Source organism: Ceratotherium simum, chromosome 10, assembly GCF_057802395.1.
Source record: "Ceratotherium simum simum isolate JZ-2026a chromosome 10, ASM5780239v1, whole genome shotgun sequence".
NCBI classification, from domain to species: Eukaryota; Metazoa; Chordata; class Mammalia; order Perissodactyla; family Rhinocerotidae; genus Ceratotherium; species Ceratotherium simum.
In genome coordinates, this window is record NC_141909.1 from 29,876,145 (window position 1) to 29,890,315 (window position 14,171).

The following is a 14,171-nucleotide window of genomic DNA, read 5'->3' on the forward strand; positions in this document are numbered from 1 at the left end:
AGTCCTTATCAGATGTATGGTTTGCAAATATCTTCTCCCAATTGTTAGGTTGTCTTTTCGTTTTGTTGATGGTTTCCTTTGCTGTGCAGAAGCTTTTTAGTTCCATGTAGTCCTATTTATTTTTTCTATTGTTTCTCTTGCCCGGTCAGACATGGTGTTTGAAAATATGTTGCTAAGACCGATGTTGAAGAGTGTACTGCCTATGTTTTCTTCCAGAAGTTTCATAGTTTCAGGTCTTACATTCAAGTCTTTAATCCATTTGGAGTTAATTTTTGTGTATGGTGTAAGGTAAGGGTCTACTTTCATTTTTTCACATGTGGCTATCCAGTTTTCCCAACACCATTTGTTGAAGAGACTTTCTTTTCCCCATTGTATATTCTTGGCTCCTTTGTCAAAGATTAGCTGTCCATAGATGTGTGGGTTTATTTCTGGGCTTTCGATTCTATTCCATTGATCTGTGTGTCTGTTTTTGTGCCAGTACCATGCTGTTTTGGTTACTATTAGCTTTGTAGTATATTTTGAAATCAGGGAGTGTGATACCTCCAGCTTTGTTCTTTTTTCTCAGGATTCCTTTAGCTATTCGGGGTCTTTTGTTGTTCCATATAAATTTTAGGATTCTTTGTTCTATTTCTGTGAAAAATGATGTTGGAACTTTGATAGAGATTGCATTGAATCTATAGATGGCTTTAGGAAGTATGGACATCTTAACTATGTTAATTCTTCCAATCCAAGAGCATGGAATATCTTTCCATTTCTTTGCGTCTTCTTCAATTTCTTTCAGAAATGTTTTATAGTTTTCCGTGTATAGCTCTTTCACCTCTTTGGTTAAGTTTAATCCTAGGCATTTTATTCTTTTTGTTGCAATTGTATATGGGATGGTATTCTTAATTTTTCTTTCTGCTACTTTGTTGTTAGTGTATAGAAACGCAACTGATTTTTGTATGTTGATTTTGTATCCTGCAACTTTACCATATTCGTTTATTACTTCTAAAAGTTTTCTGGTGGATTCTTTAGGGTTTTCTATATATAAAATCATGTCATCTGCAAATAGTGACAGTTTCACTTCTTCCTTTCCAATTTGGATCCCTTTTATTTCTTTCTCTTGCCTGATTGCTCTGGCTAGGACTTCCAGTACTATGTTAAACAGGAGTGGTGACAGTGGGCATCCTTGTCTGGTTCCTGTTCTTAGAGGGATAGCTTTCAGTTTTTCACCATTGAGGATGATATTAGCTGTGGGTTTCTCATATATGGTCTTTATTATGTTGAGGTACTTTCCTTCTATACCCATTTTATTCAGAGTTTTTATCATAAATGGATGCTGTATCTTGTCAAATGCTTTCTCTGCATCTATTGAGATGATCATGTGATTTTTATTCTTCATTTTATTAATGTGGTGTATCACGTTGATTGATTTGCGAATGTTATACCATCCCTGCATACCTGGAATAAATCCCACTTGATCATGGTGTATAATCTTTTTAACGTATTGTTGTATGCGATTTGCTAGTATTTTGTTGAGGATTTTTGCATCGATGTTTATCAGTGATATTGGCCTGTAATTTTCTTTTTTTGTGTTGTCCTTGTCTGGTTTTGGTATCAGGGTAATGTCAGCTTCGTAGAATGAGTTAGGGAGCTTCCCCCCCTCCTCAATTTTTTGGAAGATTTTGAGAAGGATAGGTATTAAGTCTTCTTTGAATGTTTGGTAGAATTCCCCAGGGAAGCCGTCTGGTCCTGGACTTTTATTTTTGGGGAGGTTTGTGATTACTGTTTCGATCACCTTACTGGTGATTGGTCTGTTCAAATTCTCTACTTCTTCTTGATCCAGTTTTGGAAGGTTGTATGATTCTAAGAATTTATCCATTTCTTCCTGATTGTCGAATTGGTTGGTACATAGCTTTTCATAGTATTCTCTTATAATCTTTTGTATTTCTGAGGTGTCTGTTGTAATTTCTCCTCTTTCATTTCTGATTTTCCTTATTTGTGCCTTCTCTCTTTTTTTCTTGGTGAGTCTAGCTAAAGGTTTCTCAATTTTGTTTATCTTTTCAAAGAACCAGCTCTTGGTTTTATTAATTTTTCTATTGTTTTTTTGGTCTCTATTTCATTTATTTCTGCTCTGATTTTTATTATTTCCCTTCTTCTACTGATTTTGGGCTTTGTTTTTTCTTCTTTTTCCAGTTCCTTTAGATGCATTGTTAGATTGTTTATTTGAGATTTTTCTTGTTTGTTGAGATAGACCTGTATTGCTATAAACTTCCATCTTAGAACCGCTTTTGCTGTATCCCATAAATTCTGGCATGTCGTATTTTCATTTTCATTTGTCTCCAGGTATTTTTTGATTTCTTCTTTGATTCCTTCATTGACCCAGTCGTTGTTCAGTAGCATTTTGTTTAATCTCCATGTATTTGTGCCTTTTCTGATTTTCTTCCTATAGTTGATTTCTAGTTTCATACCGTTGTGGTCAGAAAAGATGCTTGGTATTATTTCAATCTTCTTAAATTTATGGAGACTTGTTTTGTGGCCTAATATGTGATCAATCCTGGAGAATGTTCCATGTGCATTTGAAAAGAACATGCATTCTTTGGTTTTTGGATGGAATGCTCTGTATATATCTACTAGGTCCATCTGTTCTAGTGTATCATTTAAGGCCAATGTTTCCTTATTGATCTTCTGTTTGGATGATCTATCCATTGGTGTAAGTGGAGTGTTAAATTCCTCTACTATTATTGTGTTACTGTCTATTTCTGTTTTTATGTCTGTTAATAATTGCTTTATATATTTAGGTGCACCTACATTGGGTGTGTAGATATTTACAAGTGTTATATCCTCTGGTTGGATTGTTCCCTTGATCATTATGTAATGATCTTCTTTGTCTCTTTGTACAGTTTTTGTTTTAAAGTCTATTTTGTCTGATATGAGTACTGCTACCCCAGCTTTCTTTTCATTGCCATTTGCATGAAGTATCTTTTTCCATACCTTCACTTTCAGTTTGTGAGTATCTTTAGGTCTGAAGTGTGTCTCTATTATGCAGCATATATATGGTATACATGGGTCTTGTTTTTTATCCAATCAGACACCCTATGCCTTTTAATTGGAGCATTTAGTTCATTGACGTTTAAAGTAGCTATTGATAAGTATGTACTTACTGCCATTTTTTAACTTTTTTTTTTTCTCAGTGTTTTAGTAGTCCTTCTCTGTTCCTTTCTTCTTCTATACAGAATCGATGGTCTCTTTAGTTTGACCTCTGTCTGAAAGCTCTACTCTTTAACTCCCCTCCTCCCTCCTTTTATGTTTTTGATATCATATCTAACCTCTTTTTTTTTGCATTTGTATCCATTACCCTCTTATCATGGAAATAGATAATTTTTCCTATTTGTGGTCTTCTTTTTTCCCCTTAAATCAGTCCCTTTAACATTTCTTGTAGCACTGGTTTCTCGGTGACAAACTCCTTTAATTTTTGCTTGTCTGTGAAATTTTTGATCTCTCCTTCCATTTTGAATGATAATCTTGCTGGGTAGAGTATTCTTGGCTGTAAGTTTTTTCCTTTTAGTACTTTCAATATATCATGCCACTCTCTTCTAACCTGTAAGGTTTCTGCTGAGAAGTCAGCTGATAGCTTTATGGGGCTTCCTTTGTATGTAACTTGACTTTCTCTTGCGGCTTTTAGGATTCTCTCTTTATCTTTAATTCTTGACATTTTGATTATGTGTGTCTTGGTGTGGGCCTCTTTGGGTTTATCTTGTTTGGTGCTCTCTGTGCTTCCTGTACCTGGATGTCTGTTTCCTTCCTTAGGATAGGGAAGTTTTCATCTATTATTTCTCGAAATAGATTCTCTGCCCCTTTGTCTTGCTCTTCTCCTTCTGGGACACCTATAACACGGATGTTAGTGCACTTGATGTTTTCCCAGAGGTCCCTTAGACTGTCCTTACTCTTTTTAATTCTTTTCTCTTTTACCTGTTCAGCTTGGGTAATTTCTTCTAGTCTTTCGTCCAGCTCACAGATCCATTCTTCTGTATCCTCTACTCTGCTTTTGAGTTCCTCTAGTGAATTTTTCATTTCCAGTATTGTATTCGTCATTTCTGATTGGTTCTTTTTTATATCTTCCATTTCTTTGTTGACAATCTCACTGAGTTCATCTGTTCTTCTCCCCAGATCAGTGAGCATCCTTAACACTCTTAGTTTGAACTCTCTGTCGGGTAGGTTGCTCATTTCTGTTTCACTTAGTTCCTTTTCTGGGTTTTTGTCCTGTTCCCTTACTTGGAATGTATTCCTTTGTCTCCTCATTTTGCCTCTTTCCCTGTGCTTGTGTCTATGTATCAGGTAGGTCAGCTACGTCTCCTGCTCTTGGACAGGTGACCTTATGTAAGTGATGGCTTAGGAGGCCTGCAGTGTGCTTCCCTCAGTTCTCAATGTTTCAGGGGTGACTCCTGTGTGGGCTATATGTGTCCTTCTGTTGTGGCCTGTTTGCTCTCCCTGTAGGTGCCCAGGGAGGCTGAGTTATGCTCCTGGCCAGCTGTTGTAATGCTCAGCTGCTTGTAGTTGTGGGCCCTTCAGTCTCTTTATCAGGTGTGGGGAGCCCCAGCACAGTTGGCTGCAAGTTCTAATACCACATTTGTGTTGCAGTATTTCTTTTAAGTGAGTAGGCCCCCAGCGTGGCACGTTGTTAGGCTCAGGGACTTACAATTGCTATAAGCCTCCAGCCTTTAGGTCTCTTGTCAGCTCTCTGAGGATTGCAGCTGGGTGGGGCTGGCCTCAGGCATGGGAGCACCCAATTGTTTCAGGCTTTGGAAGGTGGGGCAAACCCCCTATGTGGGTCTTTGAGAAGCACAAGTCTTCTGCAGCTGACAAGCCCCGCCGCCCACAGGTCCACACACACAGTCAACACAGTCCTGCCCCGTGTGCGCGTCCCGACCCCCGAAAGTGGACCCAGTCTCTCCACAGTGGGAGCCCTACACACTCCACCGCCGCCCCACACTCTCCACCTGGTCCTTGTGCACGTCCTGCCCCACTGAAGTCGGCTCAGTTGCCAGGCTGCAGAGAATCCAGTCACCAATCTATGCAGGCCCACAAGTTGCCTGAGGGCTTGTTGTTGGGTGGGGCCAGTCTCTAGGGTGGGCTGCCTGCCCTGGCTGAGCTGGATTAAATTGGTGCTCTAGCGGGTGGGGCAGACCCTGGGCTAGCAGGCCTCAGGGACAACTCCAATGGCGTCTGTGTCAGCACACCCACACCAGGCCACAACAATGGCCGCCGCCAATGTCCCAGTCCCTGGAGAGGTCTCACCCCTCACCAAGATGCACTCAGGGCCTATCAGGTGAGTCTCTTTTCACCACAGCACTGTGCACCTTTCTTTCTAGTGATTTTAGGTTGCTTTCTGAAACGGGTGAGTTTGCGTGGGGGCCCTTTAAGAGCCGGTTTTAGTTTCTTTGTGAACCAGGTTTTCTGGGGGTGCTCCCCAATGTTTTAGTAGCAGGCAACGTCAGATATTCTGCCACTCGTCTCTTTTGTGCTGGGTCCACAGAGTGCCCACAGCGGGGGCGCTCCCCAGCTCAGGACCCCGCGCCTCCAGGGAGGCTGCGTACCTGTGAGCTGCTCCCGGCAGCCATGACGCTGGCGGCTTGTGAAGGCGGCGTTTTTCCTCTCCAGAAGGGAGTCTCTGCCTCTTCTACCCCAGTTAGGATTGTCCGTTGTTGCAGGAGTTCCTCTTATCCAGTTTTCAGTTCTGTCTCAGGGGTAATTTTTCCACAAGTAGTTGCAAATTGGCTGTGTCCACGGGAGGAGGTGAGTTCAGAGTCTGCCTATGCTGCCATCTTGACTTCCTCTCCAATTTTATATTTTTTAAAAACAATAGGCAATGGCCATTTTTATTTTTAAAACATGAAATAAATTCTATTCTGTGCTTTTTCCAGTTTAAGAAAGCAGACTAAGAATCATTCATTTGCTGCCTCAGGATGATTAAACTCCATGATGGGTAGCCTCCTGGTAACTTCCCAGGACTTCCCAGCATGGAGGGAGCTGATGGAAGGGTGAGGCCAGGAGCAATAAACTAGCGTCCCACTTCTCATGGTCCACTCTGATCCATTCTGTATTAGCGATATGGACAAAGTGCTGTGGATGCTCATGGAAGGGGGAGATTAATTCTGATTCTCCTCTATGGGAATAGAGTTGGGGGATATGACAGAGAGGACGTGGGATAATGTCAAGGAAAAAGGAACTATTTAAATTGAGTTTTGGAGATGGGGTAGAATTGCATTAGACCGAGAAGGCTGGAGGAGAGAGCTCTCTGAGCTCACTTGGACTATTACAGCTGCAGAAGTAGAATCACTGAATGTAAAGGTTGGAAAAGATGTCAATGATCTTTTCTCTACTGCTCATCCCTCCAATTTGCAGATGATAGGAAGCACTATTTCTCTCTGTATCCCTGGCCTGTTTGTGTGATAGATGATATGCCATTAGGTTTATAAATATATTACTTATGTGAAGAATGATAGGAAACTTTTTAATATTCCCAATTTGCACTTTTATATACAAATAAAAAATTGTAAAATGATGAAGCAGAGAAGAAACTCACGTTTGTCACTACTCTCACATAAAATACTTGATTTTAGTATACATGAGCATTTACTTTCTGGAAGTTTCCTCAATAAGATTCAAGTTCTGCTTTGAATGAGATTCTTTAAGTAAATCTTATAATAGCCATTGCTCTGAAATTGATTGCTTACTTGAGCCTCATTCTCTGTATATGACCTATCCCTCCTGCATTTACACTCTCAAGACATGATTTCTTTAATAAAAGCAGTAACTTCAAAAGGTTCATATGGCTTCCCAGCATTCCCAACTGATTCCCAAGGAGAAACTCGTCTTCGTAAGCAATATAGCTCAACAAATGCCCATGGTATTCTGTACACTGTCCAGGACACACAGGTGAATTCTCTGCACCCAAGAGAATTGTACAGATTCGCTGCATGACAATCAGAAACGGTTTGCCTCACACTAAAAATCTGTAAACTGGTGTATATATAAATTGTGAAAGTTCAGCGGTAAATGCTTGTCTTTCTATCTATCTATAAGCATTCAATCATTCAGTCATTCATTCAACATCCATCTGTTGGATTTCTGTCTACTATATTCCAGCCACTCTGCTAAATATTAGAGTTATGAAGACATATCATGAACAGTTCACATTGAGAAGCAGCATAGTATTATAGGAGAAAAAAATGAATCAGGATTTAAATGCTGGCTCTGCTATTCAACAGTAGTATTAGTCTGCGTGGGTTGCCATAACAAAATACTACAGACTGGGTGGCATAAACAATAGAAATTTATTTTCTCCCAGTTCTGGAGGCTGGGAGTCTGAGATTAGAGATTAGGGCATCAGCATGGCCGGGTTCTGGTGAGAGCTCTCTTCCTGGCTTGCAGATGGCTGCGTTCTTGCTGTGTCTTCACATCTCAGAGAGAGAAAGCAAGCTCTCTGGTACTTCTTAGAAAGGCACTAAGCTCGTCATGAGAGCCTTACCCGCATGAACTCATCAAAACCTAATTACCTCCCAAAGTCCCCATCTCCAAATACTATCACATTAGAGGTTAGGACTTCAATACATGAATTTCGAGGGGACATAATTCAGTCTATAGCAGCAGCTGTGCTACTTTGATAAAATTTCATAACCTTTCTGAGAGTCTACTTCCTGCATTATACAGTGAAGATAATACGGCGTGCATTTTAGGTTATTTGATAATAACATAAGGTAGTATAAATAAAAGCATCTATTACATATGGTGCCTGATGAACAGTAGGGACTGAATAAATATTAGTGTCATAGCCCTTTTCTCCCTGCCCTTATCCAGCCAAAAACTCCCAATGGTAAGGGTAGATTAGAGAGTGGGGCAAGGAGAAATAAATCAGCAAACCACCTATCATAATGCTTTATGACTCATCGTACATTAGCAATATGAAAAAAAGTGCTGTAGATGCTCATCAAGGGGAGAAATTAATTCTGTTTCTGCTCTCTGGGAATAGTGAGGGACACTACAGAGGGCTGCGGCATAGTGTCTAGGAAAGAGGAGATATCTGGGCTAGGTTTTGAAGGTGGAGTAGAATTATCCTAGGCTGAGAAGGTGAGAAAGACCTTCCAGGCTGAGCAAAGACAGGACTGCACGATCGGGCAGAGTTCACGAGGGGAATCTGGTGTGACATGATTGTGAGCACCTATCTAAGCAATTTCAACACACCTGAGGGTGACTTGCTTTTTTCCTTTGAAACCTCCTCTACCATTTCATCTTCTCATCTTAATAGTATATCATCTACAGGTAAGGAAAACCTATGCCATTTATCACTGAGTACAAATTGGGAAGATTGTAGCACCCTGGGTTTTAGAGTTGCAGGTATAAATGGCTTCACAGGGGCTTCCAAATGCAAGAAGGCACTTGAAAGAAGGCTCAGTCTCCTGTGTGGCCTGACTGAGCCTCTGAGCAGCTGCTAGTTTATGTCCTTGAAAGGATGTCTATTAAGGAAAATCCTTTTGCACACAGTCTCAAATACTGGAAGTTTCCTTTTCCAGATTGAAAAAACACGTTTTATTTCACAAATACGAACCAAAGTAGTAGAGGCACTTATATTAACACTTAGGGTATCAGATTTTTCTTCTTAAAACAAAATATAAACCTCATCCTCTTTTTTTTTTTACTGTAGCGTTCACTTTAAAAACTATAAAATACGGATAAACAAAGGAGAACAAAATAGGTCATCGTATTCTTATTACCTAAAGATAGTTAATGTTTAAATTCTAAGGGATTGTGTACTCTTTAATCTTCATTTCATGCAGATAGTATCTTACTTTTCTATATAGCTTTTAATCTGTTTTTATTAGATTTTATCAGAAATAAAGTGTTTTTCCAATATAATTGTAATGGCTACTTAGTATTTTAGTGTTAGGTTGTGCCATAATTAGTTTCAACCAATTTCATACTCTTGTTCATTTAGCTTATTTTTTTTTTTAATTCTGTGACATACTCTTATAGTTTGTGAATTTTGCATAAGTTAATACTTCTTAGGATAAAGTTCTAGAAGAGGAATATTTCAATTTATAAGTACATACATTTTAAAAGCAGTTGATAAGTGTTGCAAGTTGCTGACCACAAAGGATGTACTGATATAAAATTTTACCAAACTTTTATGAGACTGTCTATGTCCTCATATTTTGGGGAACACTGGACACTAGTATTTTTTAATTGCCTATTTGCTATCTTTTTTTAAGAATAAGCTTTAACAGCGAGGGACTACTTGAGCTTTAGAGGAGAGAGAACTGGGGAGAAGGAAGTCCAGATAGAAGGAAGGACTTGAGAGTCTGAGGATGTACCTTGCCTAGTTTATGTTTTTCCTGGGGCTAGCCCTGAGTTGCAAGATGTGTATTCTGCATTTTATCCAAGAGGTCATAACATACTTATTTGGTATTCTCAAAAAAAAAGAAAAATTTTCCATTTCTCTACAAATACGTCCTTTCTTTTTCATCAGAGTTGTCTCTTCCATTGCAGCAATTAAGGGCGAGTAACATAGGTCAGGCTTCGGCGTCTCTACAAGGAGTGTCCACACCTTCTCCAAAGACCACTGTGGAGTGGGCCCACAGAGAGGCCGCCTCTGCAGGCAGGATTAACTCTGGGATTTTTGAGACGTTAATTTTTAATTTATTTGATGACACAAAGAAATTGGAATTTTCATGAGGCAGATTATTGAAGTGATCATGGAAATAAAACCAACAAAAGGGAATTTATTTTTTTTTGTGAGGAAGATCAGCCCTGAGCTAACATCTATGCCAATCTTCCTCTTTTTGTTGAGGGAGACTGGCCCTGGGCTAACATCTGTGCCCATCTTCCTCCACTTTATATGGGACGCTGCCACAGCATGGCCTGACTATTGGTGAGTCAGTGCCTGCTGGGATCCGAACCCGAGTCACCAGCAGTGAAGCATGCGCACTTAACCGCTATGCCAGGAGGCCAGCCCAGGAATATTTTTTTTTTTTTTTTTTTGTGAGGAGGATCAGCCCTGAGCTAACATCTATCAATCATTCTCTTTTTGCTGAGGCAGACTGGCCCTGGGCTAACATCCATGCTCATCTTCCTCCACTCTATATGGGACGCCGCCACAGCATGGCTTGCCAAGCGGTGCGTCTGTGCGCGCCTGGGATCCGAACTGGCGAACCCCTGGCTGCCACAGCAGAGCATGTGCACCCAATCGCTTGTGGCACTGGGCCGGCCCCCCAGGAATTTTTTTAAAGTAATGTTTTCAGGGAATGTCACCTCACTTGCTCATAATTTACCAAATCATGAACCTGGAGCTGTGTATAAAAAAGGGCTCCTGCCTTGAAGTTGCCTTAAATTGTAATAGTAGTTGCCTGTGGTTAAGAGGACTGTGTGTGGCCTGGTGAAGTATAGGGAAAGCACTGGTTATAGTGTAGTATAATGTTGTTAGAGGACTAGTTGTGAGGCAGAGACCTGAGTTAAAATCCACTTCCATCCTCTACTAGCTGTATAACTTCGGCAAGTGGCTTCATCCTCTTATATCTCACTATCTTATCTATAAAATAGGGATAATAAAAGTCTCTTCAAAGGGTATGGGGTTAAGTGACATATCTATAGAGTACTTAGCAAAATGTCTAGCTCAAGTGGTCAACAAATAGTACATATAGTTGTAGCTGACTGAGAGTCTGGTCACTCATGTCTTAACATTGTGAGAAATGAAGAGGCTACATTCTATTAACTATTCCTTTATAGTTTTAAAATGTTCACAAATGATAAAAACAAGATGAGCAGATGCACACAAAAGTTAAATTCTCATGTAGAAGAAAAGATATAATGTAGGTCATTGTCCTGCTACTTTACTGAGATTTTTTTTTTTAGCCCATTTCAATGAGAAAAATTGAGCTTGGCTGGAGTAGAACACACAGATAGTCTTTTTTGTTTTTTTAGGACAGGCCTCAGTTCCCATAGGCTTTCTGGATTGAGAAGAAAGACAGCTGGTTCTTTGTCCAGGGAACAGGTAAGGTGATATCAACTGAACAATGAACTTACAAATAGGCTTTATCCATTGCTATCTTGGGAAAGTGAGAATTCTGGCCAAATGACAAATCAGATTCTAGAAAATGAATCCAGATACAAAGACGATTTAACAAGAAGTTGGAAACAATTGATAAACAATTCAATGATATCTATCTCTAGATTAATGAACAAGGTTACTGAAGATGCTGTAACAAATGACTGGATACCAAAGTGTCTTGTGCATCCTTTTTATCCTCTCCCAGCGTCTAGCAGAGTTCATGTGTATGGGCACTCAGGAGCTACTCATTTTTAATTAATTCAAATGCATTTGATTTGATTCTATTACCATGCCTGTAATATAATATTCTAATGCTTCAGTATACAATGTTATAAACCAATGTTACTGCAATAAACAAAAAATTAAAAAAAATAAATAAAAAAAAGAAAAAAAAAAGAAAGAGTGGACTATTATATATGTACCAAATAGTTTAATGTTTAATTCTAGGAACAGTCAGTTGTTTTAATCAAGAATCCATTTTCCAAAGACGATAGGCTAACATTTTACTTTGCATCCTGTTAGGTAAACACTATGGGCCATACTGGAGGTGGCTACCCCAAAGTGTGTAGAAAACTATCCATATTCCAACCAACACTTGAGGTGATGTTAATTAACATAGTGAATGTCAAAAATGAGTTGTTATTGTTGAAATTAGTGGCTTGTTATTTACTATGTTTAATGTCAGAAATGGGTTTTCACTGAAGTTAAAGTATGTAAAACATGTGAACTGGCTTAAATATTTATAGGGTATCCCTCCCCGCCTTTGCTCCTCTTATATGAACAAGGTTGAAGAACCCAGCAATTTCTGTAGGAACCTTAGGCACACGGCACGAAGCTCCAGATGGCCCTGAGCTCAGGCACTGGTTTAGGAAGACTGCTGCTTGCCTGATACAAACTATAAGGGTAATAGAATTCTGCTTCTAGAACACGGTCACATCTCATGATTGCCCAAAGGGACACAGAACAGATTGTACGAAGTATGTTGAGGCTGCTAATGAATGCTTATTTAATAAATGTCTGAATGGGTGGAAGAATTGGGCTTGGAGTGGTTTTCATTGACAAAGCTGTGTGTGCAGGGGAGCAGCAATGGAATCCTCACCCACCTCAGATTTCCTCAGGGGCTACTCTTACCTCCAAAAGGCACCTAAGAGCTATGCATGACCAACCTGGCTTTAAGTAAACGTCACAACACTCTTGCTTCCTCTGTACAGTGGTCTTTTTATTACCTCCTCTGATTTTTGAAGGAGATCCTACTTGTTCAGGAATGTTTAGAGAGGGTTATGTAGATCATTCTACCATCCTTAATTAACATTGCCATTATATTTAATTTTTTAAAAATTCAGATATTGCATTCTCTTTCTTTCTGCTGAGTGTACTAGAACCAGTGACAGTTGGTTATGATGGATGTGGAATACGTTGCCTTCAATTTTTCCCAAAGGAAATTTTGGTAAAAGGAGAGAAATGGCTTCCCCTCTATGCACAAATGCTATGGTGTGGGGATAGAACCTGTCATATGACCCGAAATGGAGTCCCAAAATGGGCGGAGTGCCAAGGACAGGACAGAGGAGGAGCGTAGTGTTGGCCTTGGTGGGAGTCTGGAGGGGATAAGAGGAAAGATTTTCCCTAATAATAGTAATTGACTTTATGGAGACGATTTACTGAGGGCTTAACATATGTGAGGCAATGTGATACACTTTCAGCACAGATTCTGAAATAGTTCTTTAAAATCTCTACGAGGTGGTTATTACTATCACCATCATTTATAGAAGAGACAACTGAGACTCAGAGATGTGAAGCAACCTGCTCAAAAATGGTGGCGACAGAAATCAAACCCGGGTCTGCCAGATCCTAAAACCTGTATCCCCGCTTCCCAGCTGACCAGAAACACTCCTTCCAGCTCTCCAGACTTTCTTTATGATCTCAAGAGTAGAGGTTTCTACTTACTTTTGAGACTATTCTATATACTTTTATAGTCACATTTTTATTTATTTTATATTCTTTGTGTAGTTTGATTACTGAATCCTACGTTTGCTTCTGCTGACACTTGTAAAGATTCTGTAATCTGGGAAAGGAAGGGAAACAAGTCTCCTGTTTTTCCTGTGACTTTCATTATAACACCTGAACACGATTTTGAGTATTTCAGATGAACTCCTACTTGTAGAAATGTTAAGAGCAGATTATGTAGATCATTCTACCATCCCAGAAGTGACTGAAAGTATTTCCTTTTCTTCCTTTTTTTCCAAAAGGAAAGTGGAAAATCTATACTTATGATAAAAATAATAGAAAACATGGACAAGCAAAAGAAAAAGAATCAATAATAATACTACTACCTAGAGCACACCACTGTTAATTTTGGAATATATACTTTTTAGAATTTTTTTCCCAATGCATATATAGTAGCAAAATAGAATCACATTATGGGTACTATTTTACAACCTGTCTTGTATTAACTACATCTTATAAACATCTTTCCATGTTACTAAATATAAACATGTGAAATGTATAGTCTTAATTTAAGAATTATAATTGGTTTCAACAGGGCCGGACCCATGGCTTAGCAGTTAAGTGAGCGTGCTCCGCTGCTGGCAGCCCGGGTTCGGATCCCGGGCGCGCACCAACGCACTGCTTCTCCGGCCATGCTGAGGCCGCGTCCCACAAACAGCAACTAGAAGGACGTGCAACTATGACATACAACTATCTACTGGGGCTTTGGGGGAAAAAATAAATAAATAAAATTAAAAAAAAAAATTAGTTTCAACATTATATCTCTCCCCCATCCCTCGGATATGAACTCTTAAAATCTTTTTACTGTAACTGTGTTGGGGGGATAGGTATGACATTGTTACTCAAGAGAAAATAAAAATTGTTTATCAAATGTGTCTGTGCTACTCTCCTCCAGCACTGTTTTGACGGGAACTGTAGTGTTGTCAACGAAAGTATTGACACAACTTGAAAATCAGCTTCTCGTTGATCATCACAGACAGCATAACTGAAGCCATTTGATGCTGCTGTTGTGTAAATTTTGTTACATTTTGCTCTGGGAATGGGGTCAATATGGTCACAGATCGAAGCCTGGGCACTTTGGCAG

At 39.5% G+C, this 14,171-nt stretch overlaps 1 long non-coding RNA gene across 2 annotated transcripts; it reads left to right on the forward strand.

Moving 5' to 3' along the window:
• The first annotated feature begins 5,163 nt into the window (after nt 1–5,163).
• Nucleotides 5,164–13,962, forward strand: LOC147916084 (uncharacterized). 2 transcript variants are annotated; one of them, XR_015553336.1, is made up of 4 exons: nt 5,164–5,308; nt 10,957–11,026; nt 11,606–11,683; nt 13,623–13,962. It is a non-coding gene; the product is annotated as an uncharacterized LOC147916084 (long non-coding RNA). The 2 variants fall into 2 exon arrangements; XR_015553338.1 differs by lacking the exon at nt 11,606–11,683 and having other exon boundaries at nt 5,177–5,308.
• Nucleotides 13,963–14,171: the final 209 nt, after the last annotated feature.